The sequence below is a fragment of the Callithrix jacchus genome, chromosome 8, assembly GCF_049354715.1.
Source record: "Callithrix jacchus isolate 240 chromosome 8, calJac240_pri, whole genome shotgun sequence".
In the NCBI taxonomy this organism is placed as follows: Eukaryota; Metazoa; Chordata; class Mammalia; order Primates; family Cebidae; genus Callithrix; species Callithrix jacchus.
This window is the reverse complement of record NC_133509.1, coordinates 94,589,895-94,615,001: the sequence shown is the minus strand read 5'-3', so window position 1 is coordinate 94,615,001 and position 25,107 is coordinate 94,589,895. Positions and strand designations below refer to the sequence as shown.

General features: G+C 39.9%; 2 protein-coding genes and 1 pseudogene across 22 annotated transcripts in view; 1 reads left to right on the top strand and 2 right to left on the bottom strand.

Annotated features, from left to right (window-relative positions):
• LRRC9 (leucine rich repeat containing 9) overlaps positions 1 to 7,116 on the bottom strand; it is a 142,023-nt gene extending 134,907 nt beyond the window's left edge. For 7 of the 10 annotated variants that reach the window (XM_035262026.3, XM_035262038.3, XM_035262041.3 and 4 more), the window contains exons 1-2: positions 6,928 to 7,116; positions 69 to 197 (exon numbers count right to left, since the gene is read on the bottom strand). The gene's annotated coding sequence lies outside the window, so the exon portion shown is untranslated. Of the gene's footprint in view, positions 1 to 68; positions 198 to 1,884; positions 2,138 to 3,655; positions 3,752 to 6,927 lie in introns of all 10 variants that reach the window. The other 3 variants (XM_078335045.1, XM_035262027.3, XM_035262028.3) reach the window with 3 other exon arrangements.
• RTN1 (reticulon 1) overlaps positions 1 to 25,107 on the top strand; it is a 495,935-nt gene that overhangs the window by 158,853 nt on the left and 311,975 nt on the right. The gene's annotated exons all lie outside the window — the stretch shown is intronic.
• Positions 12,474 to 14,884, bottom strand: LOC108593500 (signal recognition particle 9 kDa protein pseudogene; annotated as a pseudogene). The gene has a single exon (XR_001913990.4). The product of XR_001913990.4 is annotated as a signal recognition particle 9 kDa protein pseudogene (transcript).

The following is a 25,107-nucleotide window of genomic DNA, read 5'->3' as shown; positions in this document are numbered from 1 at the left end:
AACTTTTTTTCCACTTGATAAGCCTTTAATACTTGAAGAAAATGGTCATCTCTCACCTACACTCTTACCTTATTCCTAGTTCAAGTTGTTAGTTCTCTCACTAGATACTCATGTTTCTCTCCTTTGAACAGGCTCTGGTTGTCCTTTGTATTACTACGGTGTCTAAAAGTGAACACACTTCTCTAAGTATAGTTAGACTGCAAAGAGAAGAATCATTAGGGCTTAGCAACACACTTGGCATAGTAATAAATGTTTATTTAAAAAAAATTCCAACTTCTTCATTCTAGAGAATATGAACCAATTAATACTCAAGGAGCTTCAATAAAAGTTAATCCAACTTTCTTAATTTTTAATATTTTTAGTATATTATTCCAGATATATACTATCTAAAAAATATAAGAATACTGCTTTTAATATAATGACCTAACAAAATGAGATGTAGAAAATGGTATAAAGTATAATCCCACTCTTTACAATAACAATTCCCCCATAGGCATGTGTGTATACATGTATATATATGTAAATGAATGTGCATGTATGATTAGTGTCAGGAGAAAATACAAAATACAGAAAGATGCATACAAAGTTGTTAACATGAGTTGCCTTAGATGCAGGTGAAAGCCGCTGTGGATAGAATATAAATGGAAAGCTGGATGGGGATAGATCTAGGCAAAAATGGAAAAGAAGAAACTATACTTTTAAAAAAGCATGTTTATAATTTCCTAGTATGAATGTATAAACATTTATTTATTATTTCTACTATGGGTACACATTAGGAGTGTTTCCAGTTGGGGGTTAAATAGTGCTTCTCTGAACATTTTTTCATATAGGTCATAGCTACAAATTTCTTTGTGGTTTCTACCTAAAAGTGAAATGAGAAAGAAACAACTATTATTATTTGCAACATGAGTGAGTTTCACAGAAACAAATGAACAAAATAAGAGACAAACAATGAGTAATACTGTATGACTCCGTTTATGTAATATTTTTAAACAAACTATAGTATTAGACATTAGGATATTGGCTACCTTTCAGGGAAAAGCAACTAAGAGGAGGAAAAAAGAGGGGCTTCCAGAGTGCTCATAATGATGTGTTTTTTGATCTAGGTGCTGGTTATATTCAATTTGAAAATAAAATTAGATACTTAAGATGTGTGTGACTTCTGTATATATGTTACACTTTAATGATATTCTACTTAAATTTCAATTTTAAAAGCATTTATGTGCTCATTTTATTCATTTATGCAAAATTACATACATGTGCTGGCATATACATACATTAAAATGTTAAGAAAAAAAGATGATGATTTGAGTCCACGTATTTACGTATCTGCCCTCCCAAAATCCCACTAGAATGACTACAGAAATATGAAAATAAGAAAGAATATAGCAATGCTGGCCGGGTGCGGTGGCTCAAGCCTGTAATCCCAGCGCTTTGGGAGGCCGAGATGGGTGGATCACGAGGTCAAGAGATCGAGACCATCCTGGTCAACATGGTGAAACCCCGTCTCTACTAAAAATACAAAAAATTAGCTGGGCATGGTGGCGCGTGCCTGTAATCCCAGCTACTTGGGAGGCTGAGGCAGGAGAATTGCCTGAACCCAGGAGGCAGAGGTTGCGGTGAGCCAAGATCACGCCATTGCACTCCAGCCTGGGTAACAAGAGCGAAACTCCGTCTAAAAAAAAAAAAAAATATATATATATATATCAATGCTATGAAAAGAGCAATGATTGCCAGAAATATTGAGAAAGGTCTTTATGACACAGAAAACATCAGATTGAGAAAAAAGCTCATCAGCACAAACCAGAGTCTGTTTTCACACTGCTAATAAAGACATGCCAGAGACTGGGTAATTTATAAAGGAAAGAGATTTAATTGACTCACAGTTTCACATGGCTAGGGAGGCCTCAGGAAACATAATCATGGCAAAAGGGGAAGCAAAGATGTCCTTCACATCGCAGCAGGAGACTGAATGAGAGGTGAATGAAGGGGGAACCCCCTTGTAGAACCATCACATCTTGTGAGAATTCACTCATTATCACAAGAACAGTAAGGGGGAAACTGCCTCCATGATTCAATTATCTCCACCTGGTCTCGCCCTTGATATGTGGGGATGATTACAGTTTAAGATGAGATTCTGGGAAGGGACACAGTGAAACCGTATTACAGACCAAAATTCAAGGTACCAGGGAAAGAAGCTTCACAAAAATATTCTAAAAAAATCTTCAAACTCAGAGCAGCAGTGGTTAGGAAAGGAGTAGCTGTGTATCATATATAAGGGACCAAATCAAAGGACTTTGAGAAATGTACCAGAATACTACATACAGTCTGTATTTCTACTCATGCTTTGTAAATTGGGGACATTGTCCTACCATGCTGAGTGCTATGGTTTGAATGTGTCCCCTTTCAAGTTCAGGTGTTGTCAATGTGATAGTACTAATAGGCGGGCCCTTAAGAGGTAATTTGGTCATGAGGGTTCCTCCCCTTCCAAATGGCATTAGGTGCCCATAAGCTGCTTGTTTCAAGGGCTTGATGGAGAAAGTTCATTGCTTTTTTGCCCTCTTCTGACTTTGTCATGTGAGTACATACTGTTCCTTCCCTCCAGAGGAGGCAGACTTCAAGGCATCATCTTGGTAGCAGACACCAGATGCTGATGCCTTGATTGTGGACTTCTTAGCCTCTAGAACTATGAGAAATAAATTTCTGTTGTTTTTAAATTTCCCACTTTGAGGTATTTTATTACAGCAGCATGAAATGGACTAAGATGCTGAGTCAAGAAGGAGGGAAGGGACTCTAGCTAGCACCACAAAGAAAAATACAGTCAGCAAATTATCCTAATACACTGGACTCTGTTCATTCATTCATTCATTTGTTAATATTCATATTGAAGGCATAAGACAGAACCCCAGACAGAGAATGACAGGGGTGGGAGGAAGGAGAAGATCAGGACCTTATCAGATGATAAGGTGAAATCATGGCAAAGAAATGAAGGAAATAAGGGAGTGTGAGTGTGAGCCATGAGGGAATCTGTAGAAAATATAGCTAAGCAAAGGAAACAGCAAATGCAAAAAAAAAAAAAAGGCGGCAGTGGTAAGAGTATACTTGGCATGTTTTCAGAATAGCAAAGAAAATTATGTGTCTGGAGTACATTGATATAAATAAATACTAGGAGGATGTGAGGTCAGAGAGGGCCAAATCATGTGCTATCTTGTAGAACTTTGTAAGGATTTTGGATTTTATTATGAGTAAGTTGAAAAGTTATACAAGGATTTGGAGTGGAAGAGTAACATGAAGTGTAATAAGCATTGAAAAAAATCACTCTGGCTACTCTGTTTAAAGTAGATTATAGGGTTTGGAGCAGAAGCAGGGTGAGTAGTTAATGGGCAGTTGTAATAATGTAAGTGGGAGAGGATGGAGATGGAAGCAGGGCGGTAGTAGTGGCAGTGGTGACAGTGGTTAGATTAATGGTCTATATTGAAGGAGCTGCTGTGCATTCCCTCTCTACTTCCCATTGGCAATTGCAACTTTACCCCATTCTTGGACAACCTCAGGATATTACAGCACAGGCTGCAAGAGAAGCTAGTCAAGAACGCAACCTGAAAGAATTTGGAGACTGCATCAAAGGCCCATACATAGATGCAGGCCATAGTCTTACCTCTCTAAGTTCATTTGAATGGGGCACCAAGTTAAAAAAGTGTTTTGCAGCACCTCTACTCATTGGAAGAGAAACCCTCATATTCTGGATTAAAGTCTGTGAATAACAAAGGATAATTTAGCTGCCCACCCCCACACAAAGGACAAAGGCTTCCCTTCAAAGCTCCAAATTCACCAAATGGTGTTCTAGGTTACCTTGTCTCTATCCAAGATATCTATTCTAGAAGGAATTAAATCCTTCTCTTTGTTATACAATGATCACATACACTGGGGCCGAATTTTGGACTTTCTAATCTGTGTTTTTCCTTAGCTCTGTCTATTCCTGTACCAGTACCTGTTTTAATTACTGTGATTTATGTTGTAAATTCCCACCTCATGTTCTTTTTTTGGCAGTTTCCTGGATATTCTTCCATGTTTATTTTTCCAAATAAAATTTATGATTATTTTGTATTTATTTTAAAAAATTCAGTTGGGATTTTTATTGAGGTTGCATTATAAAGATTAATTTAGGGAGAACTTTCATATTACAGTTCTGAGTCATCTTCAAGAACAAGGTATAGCTCTCTATTTAAGGAACTACTTTTCCTTGGAAGAAAAATACGCCTATTTGGGATATAAATCTTACCTCTCACTTCACCTTATTTTCTCTTCATCGGTGCCCTTATCTAGCGGAAAATCTTGTTGTAATTCAACAGTTAATTAGAAAAATGCAATTTAATTTTAAAATCCCAAATTCTGTAAGTTGTATAACTACTTCTGAATCACAAGAATACTGGACCTTCTTGGTATGTACAAGTCTCATATGCTTTCTCCAGTCACAAATGGGCTCAAGTGTTTCAGATGAAGTTTCTGACTCCATCAAGAGGTGAATATCCTGTTGGCCAGCTTGTACCCACTCTCCTGCTCTTTGAAGCTCTTTCAGGGCCAGACCGTTTAAGAGGCTGAAGGTCTTCTCTAGTTCCTCCACAAAACCAGAAGCCATCAGGAACTTCTATGGCTTTTACACTTCACACTGCAACTCTTGGATTAATCTTTCCACTTTGTATTGCTACTGGAAAATTTCACCTAACCAGCATGGAGTTGAAGTTACTGCAAATGCATGGTCTCTAACTTCAGTTAGATCTTTAGCAATAAATGTTTTATATTTTCCTCAACTTTCTCTCCTAAGAGAGTAGGACTACAGACTCAAGATTCATTACATTACTGACTAAACTTTTATCACTTTTTTCAAGGTCTCTCTTTCTATCTCAAAAGAGATCTTGACCCCCTTTTCATAGAGAACAGAGATGCCATCACATGCACATTTCTTATTTCCTTCCCCTCAAAGTTTATGTATTTCTTTTCCTTCTGACTCCTCTCTTAGTAGGTGTTCTTCCTTTTGTCCAAAACAAATCCCTTTTTCTATGTATTGATTCCATCCTTATCTGTCTTTCCCGGAATATTACTGTCAAATTTTCCTTTTTCATTTATTCCCATATTTCCTTTTCAAGGGTCTCTTTTATTTTGTATATAAATATGAGGTCTTTCCTATCTTAAAAAAGTCTCTCCCATGTTCTTCTAAAAATAGCTGGGTTTAGATACCTTTATGGTGAAGCTTTTAGATAATCCTTAGCAACACATCGCTACCACATTCAGTCCTGGATTCACTGCCATCTGGACTGAGGACACCTCCAGCTACTACAGCATTTTTTTACCGAGGTCAACAATAACCTTCCAAGTGCCAAAGACAGTGGACGTTTCAGTTCTCAACTTGTGCCTGACATGGTATTTAACAATGCTGATAACTCTCTCCTTTTTCTTCTTTGGTTCGTCTTTTCTCCTTGGCTTCTCTCTACTTGTTATTTCAAATTTACTTTGTGCTTTTCAAACCAATTGTTTTCTTCATGCTGAAAAATCCTTATCTTCTTCTGTGCAAAAAAAAAAAAAAAAAAATCCGACTGCCCACATGAAAAAGCTCCAACTGAATGTGCCACAGGCATCTCAAATTCAGTGTGTTCAAAACTGAACTCATATTTTCCAACTAGCCTGCTTCTCCTAATGTATGCTTTCTCTTGAAATAACACTACCACCTTTTTATTGGTTGAGCTATTATCCTCAACCAATCTTTTACTCTGTCACCCTAGGTTCATTCAGTCCTTCTGCATATACCTCTTAAATGTCTTATTACATTTTTTTTCCTCCTTACTCCAATTCTGCCTTGGTTCACATCCTCATCACTTCACCTTAACTGGATGTCCTCCCTGCAGTCTGTCTTCCCTCGAGTCCATCCTCTACATTACTGTGACAGTCTCCTTAAAGGTAAAGCTGCTCATGCTACACCTCTTTGGAAGGTATTCATGGTTTCCATGCTCCAATTCCCGCCTACCGCACATGCTCATCAACCACAACCTCCACAAAGGTTCAGGCCACAACTATTGTTCTCTGGAACCGGATGGGATGCGTCCTCTCCCTAAAATGTCCTTTTCCCTTGGCTGTATGGCATATTCCATAGTTCCCTAAAGATTTAAATCAAGTATCTTCTCGGGAAGACTTTCATTCTCTCTAGTAGTGTTATAAGTCACACTATAATGCAATGTTTACAGGCCTTTCTTCCCTACTAGGTTACATGTTCATTGAGGGCAGAAACTATGAACCTATTACAGGTTTATTGCCTGGCACACGCTAGGTGTTAAAAAAATTTGTTTAATGCGCTGTCATGCCACAGGCATATGGTATAATTTAAAGACATAATTGTTCTCCATGACTAGAGTACAATGACAATCTGAGTATAAAGGACAATGTTTCTGTCTGCCATGAGAGTTGGGTAGGGTGTCAATCTGAGAAAACTATTTTTTTTCCACACAGTAGAAGTCCTGTATGGGTCAAATTATTTCCTCGCTTAGGTATAAAAGGATCAGAATCCATCAGTTATCACTGATGGTCCAAATAACCCCACTTCACTCTCTAGATGAGCAGTGTCAGGTTTGGTCAGGGAGCACTTGGTTCTCCCAGCCTAGAACCTTAACCGGTGCAGTAAAGGATGCATTGTTGGCTACAGGCCACCCTCCCTTTCCTTCTCTTGAGCTTTGTTCTAGTACCCTGACTGCCTCAATAAAGCCACCTCACTGTCTTTCATCATTACCATCTCCATTGCACCATTATGGGGTTCCCTAGACTTTGCTTCACTGGCGTCTTCTTGGTATGGCTTGGAAGGAAAAAGAGGGGACCAAAGACTCACGGGGCTCTGCTTACAGGTAATGTACGCCCGAAGGCCACCAGGTGACGGATTCTCACCTTATCACAGAGACGGGATGGATTCAGGGGCAATCCGATTCAAGCCAGAGTCCACTCCGACTTCCCAATCCCTGTCTTGCCGCAGGAGGCAGGAAACCCTCTCCCGCCCCAGGCCTGGTGTGTACAGACTGCCTGCCGCGGTTGCCGAGGTAACCGGCTCTCCGCCTCAGGCGACCTCCAGGTGGGGAGGGGGATAAGAGGGGCGGGGAAAGCGGAGGCCGACCCGGGTCTGCATCACGTGGTGGCGACCTCCAACCAATCAGCAGAGGCAGGGGTCCAACCGGAAGACCCCCGCTGGGGCTCCTGGGAAACGGCGGGAGCTTTTCCTTCGCGGGCTTCTCTGTACCTGAGCTCATCTTTTCACTTGCCTTCGCCGGTTCACGGAACGTGACTGAAAGCAACGCGTTATTGGCTAGATGGCGGGGACCTATTCGTTGCCTCCTCCAGTCCCACTCTCTCCCATTGAATATCTTTGGCTCTCGGGTCCTGGAAGCCCGGAGCCTCTCTGGCCCTGAGCCCGAGGGCATGGGGCTGTGACGTCACAAGGCGGCCCGACAGCCAGGACGAGCCTCGACCCCTAGCGCGGCGTCCTTCCCGCGGCCAGCGACCACCGCCTCCGGGGACGGTAGCTGACCGCAGCCGGAAGCCGCTGTGCGCCCGGCAAGCAGAGTGGAAGGACGGCGCAGGCAAACGAACGCCCGGTGCGGTCCAGAGGAGAGGGGGACCTTCCGAGGGTCTTCGAGGCGTTCTCGGACAGTCTTTTGAGTGCCTTTTAAGCATTCCAAAATGTTCAGGAGGTTCAGTCGGTTTGTGTAGAATAGCTGTGATGTTCAGTTAATGCAAAATATTGTCTGCAGTGCTCTTTTCTGTCACTAGATGGCGACCTCATTAAATAGACTACAGTTTTAAACTGCTTTCCCAAGAAAAATTAAGATTTTAGGAATATTTTCATTTAACAGTTGTCAAAAATTTCAGCATATTTGCTTTTATTCAGTTAACTTTATCTGTAATATAGACCGTTTGTAAAGATACATAAATATATAGAAAAATTAATTGGTTTTCCTTCTACATTCTTATTTCACAGTAAATTGTTTCTGTCATTAATAGATGATTAGAAATATGCTATTTAAAATATCTGTGGCTTATGATTTTCAAACTAATGCCAGAAAGGTCAGATTCAGTTTTTACTTTTACTATTATCTTCTCTGAAAATGTAGTTGAACAAGGTGACTTGTCTTTGGGGACATTTTCTTCATAGAATATAAAGACTAATTAGAACATAATAGTTGAGATTTCTATACTTTTAGACATAGAAATTTGATCAGACACCAATTGAGTGAGTTATCTCCACTAAGTTTCTTATTTTGGGGGGGAGGCGTCTAGCTCTTGGATGAAAGTATAGACATTATCAAAGTATAGTTTTAGAAATCTGTTGGGATTTTCCAGGGCAATAAAAGACTGTGAGAGAGCTAACAGTTTTCTGTACATGATATAAACAAATAGTTTTAAGATTGTTATTATTCTAGGTAAAGCTCAAGGATCTGGCCCGTCAGCACTTGAGTCTGAGTTCCTGCATAGCTGTAGACTTAATAGGTGACTTGCCAAAATAAAGCCTTTTTCCACAGGGTAAATCTTAAAAGAAACACCTGTTGTTCACATATTCGAAATGTTATTTGAAGCAAAAGATGCTTACAGTTAAAAGCCATAGAAGCAATACAAAAAGTGTTCTTTTTTTTTGAGTCGGAGTTTCGCTGTTGTTACCCAGACTGGAGTGCAATGGCACGATCTCGACTCACCGCAACCTCCGCCTTCTGGGTTCAAGCAATTCTCCTGCCTCAGCCTCCCGAGTAGCTGGGACTACAGGCGTGCACCACCATGCCTAGCTAATTTTTGTATTTTTAGTAGAGATGGGGTTTCACCTTGTTGACCAGGATGGTCTTGATCTCTTGACCTCGTGATCCATCTGCCTCGGCCTCCCAAAGTTCTGGAATTATAGGCGCGAGCCACCGTGCCTGGTGATCATTTTTGTTAATCTCCTTTTCTCATTTTAAAGTAGTTTATTATAAGGTTTCATATCTGAACAAAAAAGGATGAAAATTGAAACTGCTAGAGTCAAGCAAATTAAATAATCATCAAATTGAAATAAGATTTCATTTCATTCATCTCTGATCATACTCCTAGACAAAGGCCAAACCATATTAATTTAAATCTGTTTATGGGTAAAGGCATTTTGAATCTGAAAACGATTGGAAAGAAATATTACCACTAATTATAGTAAATTTACTGTATCACATCCTGAAATAATCACTTATTTTAACAACATAGAGAGGTGACTTTACAGACCCAAATAAGAAAATCTTGAATTACATAATTATTTGTTAATTAGAACCCTTTAAATGGATTGTTAAATTTAGTTTTCAGAACAGTCCTATCCTTATTGGTAGAGAACTGTGGAGACATCTAATTTCAATTCTCCCTTGTAATAGTGCCTTTACTTCCAGAGAACCAAATCTGGAGATTTTAAATGCTAATTCATGTTTATATTTGTGTAGACATTTGATCCTTATATAATTGAGTACTTTCCAGCAAATGATTTTATTTGTAAAAATTTACTGTTTCACATTTAAATTTGATACATCATAAAAATCACAAATACAGCACTACTTAGGGTTTACTTTGGCACTGGAAGAAATAATTATGTGGTGCTTATAAAGTCATCAATAAAGGCTCTGCTGTTATTGATGCCCAGCAATGAATATATATTAAGATCCAATTAAAAGTTAGGGGTTGTTCTGAAGTAAAGTTTTAATTAGACCAACAGAATGCTATTTCTAGTGGGTCTGTTTAAAAAACATAATAATCTTTGTTCATGATTTGTTTATATATAATTAATAGACAGGCTCTTCTTAAAAGGCAGCCAGAATGGAATTTTAAGAACGCATTTCCTTTGTTTTAGATATATTTGTATTTAAGAAGGCATTTCCTCTGTTTTAGATATATTCGTATTTAGCTGTAAGGCAGCAGATTGGGGATAGTGAATTTAAGGAGGATGGTAGTCTTAATTCCTTAGAGAGCTCACCAGTTCTTTGTGTCGGAGAAGTCTTTCCTCTCTTCCTCTTTTCTTTTCTGTCCTTTAGACCTTAGGCTTATAACATTGATTATATTTCTCAGGTCGAAGTACATCATCATCACTGGTCTATACAAGAGTCTTCTCTTATTTTTTCTCAGTTTTTTTTAATCCAGCCCCACCCTTATCCCAACCATATTTAATGCTTCTTACATACTTTTAGTTATGTATTTATCTTTGAAAAACAGGCAGTGTTATTTGTGTGTCTATTTTTAATTTTTTTAAGTGGTATCATGCTATAAATTTTATTGATTCTTTTTCATTCCATGCTATTTTAAGATCTATCCACGGTTTTATATGTACATCTAGTTCATAGATTCCTATTGTCAGCTAGCCTGGGTGTCAGTAGGAATATAGCACATTTTCTATTGTGTACTCTAGGTCCCTGTCTCTGTTGCTGGAGGTGAAGAATAGAGTCAAATGGAGGGAATAAGTGGAAGCAGAATGTCACAGGACTGATTACTTCTAGATAGCTCTAGAAATTGATCATCAGGATTTTTTTTTTGGTAGCGCAGAGATTGTATGTTGAAAGATTGTCAGATCATTAGTTAGGGTCTCCTGAGAAGTAGATAGGATTAGACTTGCAAAAGATATAATGGGCAAAGGAGCAGGGGAAGGTAGGAATTCTTCAGACCACAATGCAGATCTGATACCTGAGGAAGGAGAGAAGGATGGAAGGATTGAATAGAGAGAACCTCAGACTATGGTACAGTTCAAAGAAATGTTCTGCCAGGTTGGTGGGGAGCCCCTGAGCCAAAGTCACCTGTTGGAGGAGTTCTGCATCTGACTTGTATTGTGTTTCCCTAGTGTCCATTGTCAGCCACCAAAAGCTTTGCTCTGCTCCCTGACACATTGGAAGCTGTCCCAGAGATCTCTCCTGTACAGACCAAAGCAAAGATTTTGCCTTTTGATTCACAGGAGCAATATATGTGAAGGATATATTTTTTGTTTTCTGTACAGTGCTTCGTTTTAGGGGAAGGAATTAGTGAATTGATATGATGAGATAGATGGGTTAGTAGGTTGTCATTAGGAAATGTAGCAAAATAAATATGCACCCAGGTTAGTTGACCTGTGGCTGATGAGCAGCAAACAGGTCATTACAAATATAGAAAGGTTTGAACAAGGGCTTCTTCAAATAAAAAAAATTTGAAGGCCATAATTAGAAATAAAGTGTAACTTACAGAGGAAGAATACATTTTTAAGACAGGCAGCAGTTGGGATAGATGGAATTTGGTCTAAGTAATAAAATGCACCATCCTGTGAGGGAATCAGTTTAACAACATTGGCATCTTGAGAAGGGACTAGGAGCATTATACAATTAACAATGATCATTTTAAACCTGGGCTACATTGTGACACCCTTTCTCTAACAAAATAAAATAAAAAATTAGCTAGGTATGCTTGTGCATGCCTGTAGTCCCAGCTACTCAGGAAACGTGAGGCAGGTAGATCACTTGAGCCCAGGAGTTTGGGGTTACAGTGAGCTGTGATTATGCCACTGTACTTCAGCCTAAGCAACCAAGCAATATCCAGTTTCTAAAAAACAAACAAAACAATAATCATCTTAAAGGAGCATTTGTCAGTTGAGAAGGAGTATTTTTTTTTTTTTTTTGAGAAGGAGTTTCCCTCTTGTTACCCAGGCTGGAGTGCAATGGCGCGATCTCGGCTCACCGCAACTTCCGCCTCCTGGGTTCAGGCAATTCTCCTGCCTCAGCCTCCTGAGTAGCTGGGATTACAGGCACGCACCACCGTACCCAGCTAATTTTTTGTATTTTTAGTAGAGACAGCGTTTCACCATGTTGACCAGGATGGTCTCAATCTCTTGACCTCGTGATCCACCCGCCTTGGCCTCCCAAAGTGCTGGGATTACAGGTGTGAGCCACCGCACCCGGCCCGTTTTATTTCAGTTGATTGCTGTAAGAAAATATCATAGACTGGGTAGCTTATAAACAACAGTCATTTCTCACAGTTCTGGAGGCTGAGAAGTCCAAATCAGAGTGCCAGCATGGTCACAGATTCTCCTGAGTTGCACACTGCTGACTTCTTATTGTGCTCTCACCTAAGAGAAAAGGTAAATGTGCTCCTATAGGCACTAATCCCTGTAGAGGGTTCTGCCCTCATAATCTAATAACCTTGCAAAACACCCCACCTCGTAATCACCTTGGAGGTTAATATTGCAACATTTGAATTTGGAGGAGACACAAATATTCAAAGCATAGCATTCCACCCCTGGCCTTCCAAAATTTATGTCCTTCTCACATGCAAAATACATTCATTCCATCCCCATAACCCCCAAAGTCTTAACTCACTCCAGCATCAATTTAAGTATAAAGTGCAAATATTCATTTAAATATTTAAATCAAATATGGATGAGACTCAAGGTATATTTCATCCTGAGACAAATTTCTCTCTAGCCGTGAGCCTGTGAAAGGAAGCTATGTGATTTTAAATTATAACAGGGCAGACATAGAATAGATATTCCCATTCCAAAAGGGAGAAATATGAATGAAGAAACAGATCCCAAGTTCAAAATCCAACAAGGCAAACAACATTAAGTCTCAAGGGTTGAGAATAATCTTCTTTTTTTTTTTGTAATATTTTATTTGCTCATCTCTCTGAAACATGCCAAAATTCATATAGCTAAGGGAACTTACCATACTAAAATGTTGCTCAACATGACAAATTTCTACAAAACATATTTCAATGTAGTACCTTCACTTCATTCTTGAGGAATCAACATGTGAACATTACATTTAGGTGGTGAAATTTAGGATACAAATGTAAGTATCAGATAATATCATACTTCTTGTTTACTGGAAAACATAACAGTTGTGACAGTCACACCTAACACCTTGGTTAAATAAAGAGTGAAAATGGGCAGGGGTGTCACAGAAGTATGCAAAGATTTAGCAGTTCAAATTATCTATAGCCCTTCTGAGAAACTACAGATGGAAAATAAGTAGCAAATATTTCTGTAATATGGTGGTTTCAGTACATTACAGTGATCATCATTCCATTCACGCACTCAAATAACTGCTGCTTCTGAAAACTAGATTCGAAGTCATTGCTCAACAAGCTGATACTACTACAAATCCCTTATATTAAAAGGTAGTTTAAATCTGGAAAGAAGGCAAAGCATACTCGTTAGTCAATTACTTTTAGATATAATTGAGACTACACTGCTATACACAATTAGGTGGATAATATGTGTAACAATGCATACTATGGTGCAGAGCTAATTCCAGTTACCATATTTTATATTTATTGGTCATCAACAGCATACATTCTATGCTCCAAAAGAAAAACATCGATCCAACAAAATGGTTACATTTAATGTTCTTTTAAAGACAGATGAACTAAATTTAAGGAAGAATTGGCTTTTCTTCCTATCTCAATTTCAAATTACTGATACAAATTTGTCAGAGAAACAATTATGTGTTTTATCTAACATCAAATAATCTGCAAAGTTTCCAAGGCAGATGCATTTCTTGTTCAATTTCCAAAAGTAAATACAGGCTTTCTAACTGAAAACATTCCCATTCCTAGCTTTCTAAAGCAAACATTCAAAAGAAAATTACAAAAAATGACCTCTAAGCTTTTGAATAGTTCACTTAGTTACATAAAGTATTTTCTGTCCCAACACTTTCTCTAATTCAAAAGATAATTACTTCCTAAGTACATGACAAAGTCTTCATTTCAAACCATTGGCTCAGTTTCCATGGTAACATTTTGGGATTCCTTGGCTACCATAAGTCGCATTAGTTGACTGTAGAATTTCTCAATCTTCTTTACATCTTGAGTTTGCTAACTAAATCATCTGTTAATACACAAGTTCCCATCAGTATGCCTATATTTGAGAAGCATACATACCTCCATAGGATCAGCGAGGTAATGCTTCTCCGCAGCGCGGCTGAACTCCTCGCAGGTCTGCTACTGTGGCATCGTGGCCTGGAGTGGAAAAGTAAACAGAAGCAAGGCTGCAGAACCTGGCCCAGCAAACTACCGACATCCCAGATGCCGAGAATAATCTTCTTTGACTCAATGTCCACCTTCTAGATACATGGAGGCAGAAGTTGGGCATTGGAGCACTAAGGTGGCCCAGCCCTATGGCTTTGCTGGACACAGCCCATGCTGTAGCTCTCATGGGTTGGAATCACTTGCCTGCTACTTTCCCAGGCCAGAGTTGCACATTGGTGGCTCTACCAATCTAGGGTTCTAGGACCCCCTAACATCTCTGGGCATTGCCCAGAGGGGCTTTCTGTGTATTTGCCCATGGGAGCTTTCTGTGTATTTTTGGAGGCCCTCAGTTCTTACTCTTGAGAACTAACCCATCCATTCAGCAAATGCCAAATTGTGTTCCCAATGTAGGTGCACTTTTGTCAGGAAAATGTAGCATCCTTAATGAGGTTCTAGTGGCTACGAGTGGGGAGGGATGAATAGGGAATAATAGGCAAGGAAGCATAAAGAACACTATTTGTTTAGAGCAGGGATTGGGTGGCCCTCTAACCTGCCACCTGATTTTTAACAAGGTTTTTATTGGAACACAGCCACATCCATTTGTTTGCACATTGTAATGGCAGAGTTGAGTAGTTTTATAACAGAAACCATATTGCCTGCAAAGCCTAATGTTTATTGTCTGGACCTTTAGAGAAAGTTTGCCAACCCTAGATCTAGAGCAGCACAGAATGCAGAAAACAAGTAGCCAATTTATAAGCTTTAGGCAGGAAAGCTCATAAATTCAGAGTGGTTCCCCACTCTGAATATATTATTCTTCTATTCAACAAACATCCCACCTGAGGTGAGGTCACATGCTTATCATGCTGGCTGAGGGGAGGAAAGATCTGGTGGGAGGAGCCTTTAGACTTCCCCTGTGGGAGAGCAGCAAAGGGACAGATAATTACCAAAGGGAAATTGGGTACTATACTGGGTTGAATAGTAGCTCCCCAAAATATATATCCACCTGGAACTCCAGAATGTTACTCTATTTGGAAGTAGGATATTTAAAGATGTAATCAGTTAAGATGAGGTGATAATAGATTAAGGTGGGCCCTAAAACTAATTACTGGTGTCTTTGTAAGAAGGCCAGGTGAAGACACAGACCACCGAGGGAAGGTCACATGATGACAAGTGGCAGAGATTGGACGGATGCAGCTGCAAGCCAAGGAACACCGAGGATTGCCAGTCACCACCAGAAGCTGAAAGAGGCAAAGAAGGATTGTTCCTGAGAGCCTTCAGAAGGAGCATGGCCTGCTGACACCTTAATTTTGGACTTCTAGCCTTATGAACTTTGAGAAAATAGTTTTCTGTTGTTTTAAATCACCCAGTTTGTGGTAATTTGTTAAAGCAACCCTAGGAAATGATTACAGCTACTGTTAGGGAGGGGCCAGTATTATACCCCAAGTTATACTACAGCAAGTGATCCAGAGCAGGACTTGACAACCAAAAGTGAGAAATAAGATTGGAGTTGAAGGACAAAGCCAAGAATTTGGAGAATTGGGCAGTGACAAGAAGAGGGGGTGGTGCAGGTCAGGAAAAGTTAGAAGGGTGTCAGGAGTTGCTACAAACAGCCATTGGACAGAGGCAGGGAATGTCAAAAATAGGATTCTTGAGTGGTACTACATATTTTCTTGCCTTATCTTATTTACACCTAATGTATATATTGTCATTATTCTATTCTACAAACCGGGAAACTAAGTAACTTGCACAAGGTTATGCCAATGGTGGCAGAGCAGAGTTTAGGTCTTCTGACTTGAGAGCCAGACTCTCAACCAGAAAATATTACACGGCTTCCAGTGAATGAGTCTGTTTTCCACTTTTTGACCTGGAATATTGTAAAGGCTCCCCTGTAGGATTCTTCCTTCTAATTGAGTAAGTTGCAGCATCTGTTTAACAGTTGTTAAAAATCAGGTAAAAGGAACCGTAGATTTTTAGCATAAGGAAAGGCTGCAGAATTAGGATGCAAACAGGACCAGAGAATCTGTGGCATTTAAAAAATATCATATTGATGAAGAACAACTCCAATTTGGGCCCTCTAAGTCAGGGCCCTGATAACCTGGAAAGCCGCTTTGTAGAAATTGAAAAGGTCTGGAAAGGCGCAGCTTATGGAGCACCTCTGAACAAGGGAGAGTCCTCCTGACAGAGATCAGGGTGCATGAAGAGGGAGTGCTGGATGCAGTTTAGCTGGGCCCCCTTTGCCAGTGCCCTTTTAAAATGTTCAGACTCTACTCTATGGGCTATAGCCCTGTCCAAGGTGAAATACAGGAAGGTGACTACTGCTAACTACTGCAGGGTTCATTAGGGCTTCCGATAACCTAAGAAGAACGTGTATGGGAAGCTCTTGAGTAGTACAGTTTAGGCCAGAGATAGCCCCAGACTTCACAGGGCTTTCCACATGGACTCTAGGTGGGATTTAAGACTGGCAGAGAGAAGGAGTAAGGTTTGGGAAGCTGGCATCTATGACAGTGAAGCTGACCAGCTTCTTTTGGCTCTAATGGCACCTTTCATACTTTCCCTTTCCATAAATTTTTTTTTTCATGAATGTGCACACTATATATATATACTTTGATATGTGTATTATTTCATAAAATAGTCAAAAGGAATTTGAATGTTTATATCAGTCTAGGTTTATTTTGTTTTTCTCATTTCCACCTTCTAATAGTTAAGTAGCTCCTATCATTTCACAGTTATGGCTAGCAAGTAGAAGAATAAACATAATCTGAAACTGTTTTCACAGTATTATGTGGGTCTCCGATGCTCTTTCTTGTTTGTCTGGCATTTACAGAGGGAAAGGGGTGGAGATAGTTACAATAGCCAAGAGGGCTGAACACCTACTTTTAGGTCCCTCTTTTCACTCCTTAGCTGGCTAAACTTTTCTGCCCACCTCTGGCATAAGATTAAGTAGTATTAGCTCACAACCCTCACACACCCTTACCACCCATTGTCTTTCCTAGTCTCTATCCCAACTAGTCCAGCCCATGTACTTCTCTCTGTTCTTACCACCACTGCCTTAGTTCAAGATGCAACATCTTTTCCCAGCTGCCTTTAAACTACTTGCAAAAGCCACTAATCTCTTCCCACTAGCCTATCCTCCTTATTATTTCCTAAAACCCAAATCTGATAAAGTCATGCTTTAATATATCTCTATTGATGTACTATTATATATGGTATCAAATATGGAACATAATCATTTGCATGTTCATTCTTTTGTACATTCTACTTTTGAACTTGTACTGTATGCCAAGCAAGCACTATTCTAGGCACTAGGGATACAACAGTAAGCAAAACAGGTAAAAATGTCTGCTTTTATGTAGCTTGCATTCTAATGGAGAGATGATAATTATGTAGCGGGCTAGATAGCAGTAAGTGCTAAGAACAAAAGTAAAGCAGAGAAAGATAGTGTGTCTGTGTGCGTGTAACTTTAAATTGGATGTCCAGGAAAGATAATAGGAGATGATAGTTGAGCAATAACTGGGAAGAGGTGAAGTGTAAGCCATAATTGTGTCTGAGGGAAGAGCATACAGGAAGAAGGAAATGCAAGTGCAAAATCTCTGTAACAGAATAGAGAACCCAGAAATAAACCCAAATACTTATAGCCAATGGATCTTCGACAAAGCCAACAAAAACATAAAGTGGGAAAAAGACACTCTTTTCGATAAATGATAATGGAATAATTGGCTAGTCACATGTAGGAGAATTAAACTGTGTCCTCATCTCTAACCTTATAAAAAATCAACTCAAGATGGATTAAGGACTTAAACCTAAGAGCTGAAACTAAAAATTCTAGACGATAACATTGGAAAAACCCATCTAGACATTGGCTTACGCAAAGGATTTCCTGACCAAGAACCGAAAAGCAAATGCAATAAAAACAAAGATTAATAGCTGGGACCTAATTAAACTAAAGGGCTTTTGCACTGCAAAAGGAACAGTCAGAGTAAACAGACAACCCACATAGTGGGAGAAAATCTTCACAATCTATACATTTGACAAAGTACTAATACTCAGAATCTATGATGAACTCAAATCAGTAAGGGAAAAAAAACACAATCCCATCAAAAAGTGGGCTAAGGACATGACTAGGCAGTTCTCAAAAGAAGATATACAAATGGCCAACAAACATATGAAAAAATGCTCAGCTGGGTGCAGCGGCTCACACCTGTAATCCCAGCACTTTGGGAGGCTGAAGTGGGTAGATCACAAGGTCTGGAGATCATGTCCATCCTGGCCAACATGTTAAAACCCTGTCTCTACTAAAAATAAAAAAATTAGCTGGGTGTGGTGGCACATGCTTACAATCCCAGCTACTTGGAAGGTTGAAGCAGGAACCCAGGAGGCAGAGTTTGCAGTGAGCCAAGATCGTGCCACTGCACTCCAGCCTGGCAACAGAACAAGACTCTGTCTCAAAAAAGAAAAAAAAAAAAGAAAAAAGAAAAATGCTCAACATCACTAATGACTAGGGAAATGCAAATCAAAATTACAATGCAATACCACCGTACTCCTGCAAGAATGGCCATAATAAAAAAATCAATGTTGGCATGGATATGTTGAACAGGTAACACTTCTACACTGCTGGTGGTAATGTAAACAAGTACAGTCACTATTGAAAACAGTGTGGAGATTTGTTAAAGTCCTAAAAGTAGAACTACTATTGGATCCAGGAATCCCACCACTGGGTATCTACCCAGAGGAGAAGTCATTATTCAAAAAAGATACTTGCACACACATTTATAGCAGCACAGTTCACAATTGCAAAATCGTGGAACCAACACAAATGCCCATCAATCAATGAGTAGATAAAGAAACCATGACATACCACATAATACTATGCAGCCATAAAAAGGAATGAATTAATAGCATTCGTAGTGACCTGGACAAGATTGGAGACTATTATTCTAAGTGATGTAACTCAGGAATGGAAAACCAAACATCATCGTGTGTTCTCATTGATACGTGAAAACCAAACATCATCGTGTGTTCTCATTGATATGTGGGAGCTAAGCCTTGAGGGTGCAAGGCATAAGAATGATATAATGGATTTTGGGGACTTGAGGGGACAAGTGGGAAGGGGGTGAGGAATAAAAGACTACAAATATAGTGCAGTGTGTACATGGGTGATGAATGCACCAAAATCTCACAAATCCCCACTAAAGAGCTTACTCATGTAACCAAAAAAAAAAAGGCTCTTTCCTCACAGAGGAAATTCACAGAGGAATGTGCCAGAGTAACAAGTTTTACTCTGAGGGCAATTGGGAGTTATTGGAAGATTTTTGAGGAGTGACTTTATCTGACTTGGCTTTCTGGTTTTTGGTTTGTTTGTTTGTTTGTTTGAGACAGTCTCGCTGTCACCCAGGCTGGAGTGCAGTGGCGCAATCTTGGCTCATAGCAACCTCTGCCTCTCTGGTTCAAGCAATTCTCCTACCTCAGCCTTCTAAGTAGCTGGGATTACAGGCATGTGCCACCACACCCAGCTAACTTTTTTTTTTTTTAGTAGACATGGGGTTTCACCATATTGGCCAGTCTGGTCTTGAACTCCTGACTTTGTGATCCACCCACCTCGGCCTCCCAAAGTGCTGGGATTGACTTGACTTTCAAATGATCACCCTGATGTATGTGTAAAAGAACATTGGAAGTAGGGAAATAATAGAAGCAGAGTTATGAATAGAGTGGTCATATAACGTCATTTAAGTGAGACATCTTTTAAAAGAAAGGAAAGCATTAATCCAGGACCAAAAACAAAAACAGGGACTTTACAGGGCAACCAAGATATGTGGTCATCCTAGGTCATGAGGCTATTGCTTGGACAAAGATGGTAACAGCAGAGAAGGTGAGAGGTGCTTGGATTCTGTATCTATTTTGAAGATGCTATCAGCAGGGGTTTTTTTTGTTTGTTTGTTTTTTTGAGACGGAGTTTCGCTCTTGTTACCCAGGCTGGAGTGCAATGGCGTGATCTCAGCTCACTGCAACCTCTGCCTCCTCGGTTCAAGCAATTCTCCTTCCTGAGTAGCTGGGATTATAGGCGCGCGCCACCATGCCCAGCTAATTCTTTGTATTTTTAGTAGAGATGGGGTTTCACCATGTTGACCAGAATGGTCTTAATCTCTTGACCTCGTGATCCACCCGCCTCGGCCTCTCAAAGTGCTGGGATTACAGGCTTGAGTTTTATGAGGCTTTTGTTGTGAGCCTCATAACAAAGAAAGAGGATTGTAAGGCTTTGGTCAGAGCAACGGAAGAAATGAGTTGGCATTGTCTGAAATGGGAAAGCTGTAAAGGGACCAGGGTTTAGTGGGTGGGATGACAGTAGAACTTGCTCTTAGATATGTTAGGTTTGAGATTTTAATTAGAATGCAAGTAGAGATGTTAAGTAGGAAGTTAGACTTACGAGTCTAGAGTTCATGGGAGAGTTCCAGGCTGGAAATATAAATTTGGGCTCATTAATATAAAGATGGTATTTACAACCATGGGACTGGATGAAATTGCCAAAAGAATGAGTGTGGTTAGAAAATAGAAGAGGTTGAAGACTGAACTCCAGGGAACTTGAATATCTAAAGGTCAATGAGATGATAAGGAACCAGCAAAGACTGAGTCCTAGTCAGAAAGGTGAGATAAAATCCAGGAAAGAGGGTGGTGTTCTAGACACCAAATGAAGAAATTGAGTGATAATAGGTCAAGATGAGGATTAAGAATTGATGTCACCGATGCTGCTGAAAAGAACAGTTTCTATAGAAGGGATTCAAGAAGAATGGAAGAAGATGAATTGGAGACTGCGGGTATTATAAGCAGTGCTTTCAAGGAGATTTGCTGTAAAAGAGGAAGAGAAATGGGGCACATGCTACAGAAAAGTAGGGTTATGGGGGTATTTTTTTTAATATGGAAGAATAACAGCATGCTTTTATGTTAATAGGAGTGATCCAGTAAGGAACAAAAATTTTTTTTTTTTTTTTTTGAGATGGAGTTTCGCTCTTGTTACCCAGGCTGGAGTGCAATGGTGCAATCTCGGCTCACCGCAACCTCCGCCTCCTGGGTTCAGGCAATTCTCCTGCCTCAGCTTCCTGAGTAGCTGGGATTACAGGCATGAGCCACCATGCCCAGCTAATTTTTTTTGTATTTTGAGTAGAGACGGGGTTTCACCCTGTTGACCAGGATGGTCTCGATCTCTTGACCTCGTGATCCACCAGCCTCGGCCTCCCAAAGGGCTGGGATTACAGGCTTGAGCCACCGCGCCCGGCCGGAACAAAAATTATTTAAGATAGAGGGAGAATTGTTGGAGCAATGTCCTTGAGGAATTGACAGAAGATGGGCGTGCGCAGGTCACAGAGTTAGCTTTATCTCAGAGCTTGGACGAAAGAGAGGGCAGTAAAGGGGCACAGAAGCAGATAGCTAGATATATGTGTTGGTGGTGGTGGTGTGTGGAAGCTTTCTTTTCTCAGTGGTCTCAGTTTTCTCAGTGAAGTAGAAAGCAAGGTTATCTGAGAGTAAGAATGTGAAAGGAGGTGGAGGTTTGATGACAGAGGAAAAAGTATAGTGTAATGGTCCAGGAAAAAGGGAGAGTGAATGGACTAGGCCAATAGAATATGATTGCCTGGCTGTGTTACTCTCTAGGGAGTTTAACGATCAGGACTGTAAGGTGAGATCAGTCAGTATGGTTATGATTTTTCTCCAACCACATTTAGCTGTGTGTTTGCCTAGTACAGCGGACTGGGAGAGATAGCTTTAACCAAGGATGGTGTTTAACCAAAGGTATGCAGCAAAATGAAAAAGGGGCAGAAGTGTTGAGGATGTATCCATATGAAATAATGGCCTTGGAATTTAAGCTGGGAAGGAATGTGACTTCATGAGGAAAATAAGAGAGTAACCTGGTGTGAGCTACAGCACGTCTTGAGGAACAGCCATGAGTGACTGACAGGTGTTTCTCATTACAAGTTTATTGGGGTTTTTTGGTGACAATAATAATCTACTTTTCTTTCCTAATTTGTAGGCTGGCCCTGTGTTTCCCAGTTTTCTAGTATATCAAAGCATATTTAATGGGAGCTTGTAATTTAGAAAGTCACCACAAATATCTTTTGATAAGAAACAGCTGTTCTCAAACTTTTTGATTTCCTTCATACTCTTAAAAATTATTGAGGACCCCAAGAAGTTTTTGCTTAGTGAGTTACATCAGTTGATACTAATCATACTAAGAATTAAAATTCAGAAATTTAAAACATTTATTAATTTTAAAATAATAACTCATTACATGTTAACACAAAAACATGTTTTTATAAAGATACTCATGAAACAAAACTGTAGTGAGGAACATGATATGGTTTTATATTAAAAAAATGTCTGACTTAAGGGAAGACATTTAGAATTCTCGTACTGCTTTTGCAGTCTGGCTGTTACAAAATCTCAGATCACATAGCTTCTGGAAACCTCTACTGTGCATTTGTGAGACAATGAGAGTGAAAAACAAATAATATTATTGTGAAAATAGCTCACAAATCCTGAAAGTCAGTCACACACTGAGAACTGCTTGTTTAGAACAATATTTGGTTCATGAGGGGAAATGGTGTAATATTTGTAATTGAGAGTGAATCAGTGGAGAACTGTAGGCCTAGAAGGTATCCTATTAGTTATTGGAACATAATGTAAAAATATATCTTAAAATAATTTAGCTACTGTTTAAATTGTAGAAATTAGTTTAAAAATTCTAAAAAACATCACATACTTGACATTATTGAGTGGCAAAAATACAAGGATATATAGACATTAAGCAGAACTTTAAAAAATAATAGTCTTCAGAAGTTATCATTTGTGACCTTGCTACTCGAACTAGTTACTACCATTATATTATCTGATCAAGTCATCATGGTACAGTAAAAAGACCTCTAGAGTATGAATTCTAACTTCTGATTTGACTGGTTTTGTGAATTTGGGAGAATTATTTCACTCCTCTAAGTGTCAGTGTGCTCATTTGTGAAATAGGAATAAAAGTATCTGCATTACAGAATTGTAAGGTGGGAGAATGGGGAGCTGTGAGTATAAAGATTAATCTCCCACCTCAACATTTACCACAGATTTTGATGGACACCGATGTTTAATTTCAACTAGAAACAGATGGGGACAGTGGTGAACTGCGTGAGTCAGGAGGCATTGGCAAATCTTAGCTGCAAATAGCTGCAAAGACCCTAGTGAAAGAACATCAGGCTACTGGACATGGTGCCTCATGACTATAATTCCATCACTTTGGAAGGCTGAAGAAGGAGGATCCTTTAAGTCCAGAAGTTCAAGATTAGCCTGGCCAACATAGTGAGACTCTGTCTCTACAAAAAATAAAAAATAAAAAAATTAACTGGGCATGGTGGCATACACTTGTGGTTCCAGATACTAGGTAGGCTAAAGTGGGAGGATTGCTTGAGCTTAGAAGGTCAAGGCTGTAGTGAGCTGTGATGTACCACTGCACCCTAGCCTGGGTGACAGAGCAAGACCCTGTCTCAAAATAAAAAAAATAATAAAATTAAAAAAAAATAAATCAGACCAAATCCAAGCTTTGATGCAGCAGCGGCATCAGAGGAGCAGACAGATCAGAGTAACTATGAGGTAAAGAGACACAGAAGCCAGAAATCAGGGTAAGCACAGGAACAGAAGCCAAAAAGCAAGCTGCCAGGTCACAGAGGGGAGAGTCAGATCAAGGCTAGGAACCAGGAGTAGGTAAAGTCCTGGAGAGGGTGCAAAGAATCCTGAGAGAGAAACCTTGGGCCCTAGGTGAACTTGATGAGGATTGAAGCACTAGGAAGTGGTAGCCTTGGCTAGTTACACAGGCTCAGCCTGATCCAAAAGACAATCAAGAAGAGGGCAGGATGGGGCTTTTCCCACACTTCTACCCAGGCACCAGATAGATCTGGCCTGGGCTGGGTGAAGTGAATACTCCCTCTGCTTCAGCCCTTCTCATCTCTTCATCTTGTAACAGAAGTGCTCTTTTCCGTTGAGAACTCATTCCAGACAAAAAAAGTAAAGCTGACTCCACTAGGGTGACCAGTCTTCTGGTTCACTTGGAACCGAGGGGGTTTCCTGGGACCTAGGACTTTCAGTTTTAAAACTGGATGAATCCCATGCAAGCTGGGATGAGCTTGTCACCCTGCCTTACACTATAACCACGCCTATCCTAAATGAGTGCACATATGCCCCAATTTGGGCTGATGGAGAGGCTCCTCAGGACATTCATCTCAGAGCTATCAGCAAAGATGGTTCTATTACTTCTGGCTGGACTAAGTCGGTGGGATGGATGTTATCTGCCAACTGTCATTTCATCTACTACAGGAAGAATGTCTGTCTGAGAGATTAATATAAATCCCTATCCCTAATGAGCATGTCAATCCTGCTGAACCTGAAGCAAGGACTGCCCAGGAAACTTTCAGTGACATGAGCTTATGAATTCTTTCTTCTGCATAAGTTTGAGTTTTGTTTCTGGCCTGGCTTAATATAGTGGGTACTTTGAATAGAAGGCAGATGTAAATCATGGTGTATACTTACAGGTATTTTAGCTACCGGAAGCCTCCCTCACTTCATGAGACATTATAGCTCACTTAGTTAAAAACTCTAATACAGAACTGCCTAAATGACAACCTTGTCTGCTTTGATCAATGTCACACAATTGCCTATCTTATCGTGTCTTGATGTGTGTGTGTGTTAATATGGCCTTCTTTTTCTGCATTAGCTTGTTCCTTGAATTCTTCTTTCTTGAATTCAGTGCCTTCTTTCTGCCCTAAACTGTCCTCAGTGTCTCTTCATTACTCTGTCTCACCTCTTCTAACACCATACCTTGCTCTAAATACCCAATCACATTTCCTCCAGCTGCCTGTTGATATTAAAAACTCCCAGATCTGGCAGTCTTTCTGGGTTCCTAGCTACAAAGAATTCTCTCTCCCTACCTAACTATATGTGGCACCAGGAGGGACTCGGAACCAATGAGTGGACATTTGGCTTAATCTTTGGGTGATTGGATGTTTCTGTCAGTTGCAACAGACTGTTGTCATTATTGGAAACGCCCTCTTCCAAATAATGCTTTCAGGATTTGTG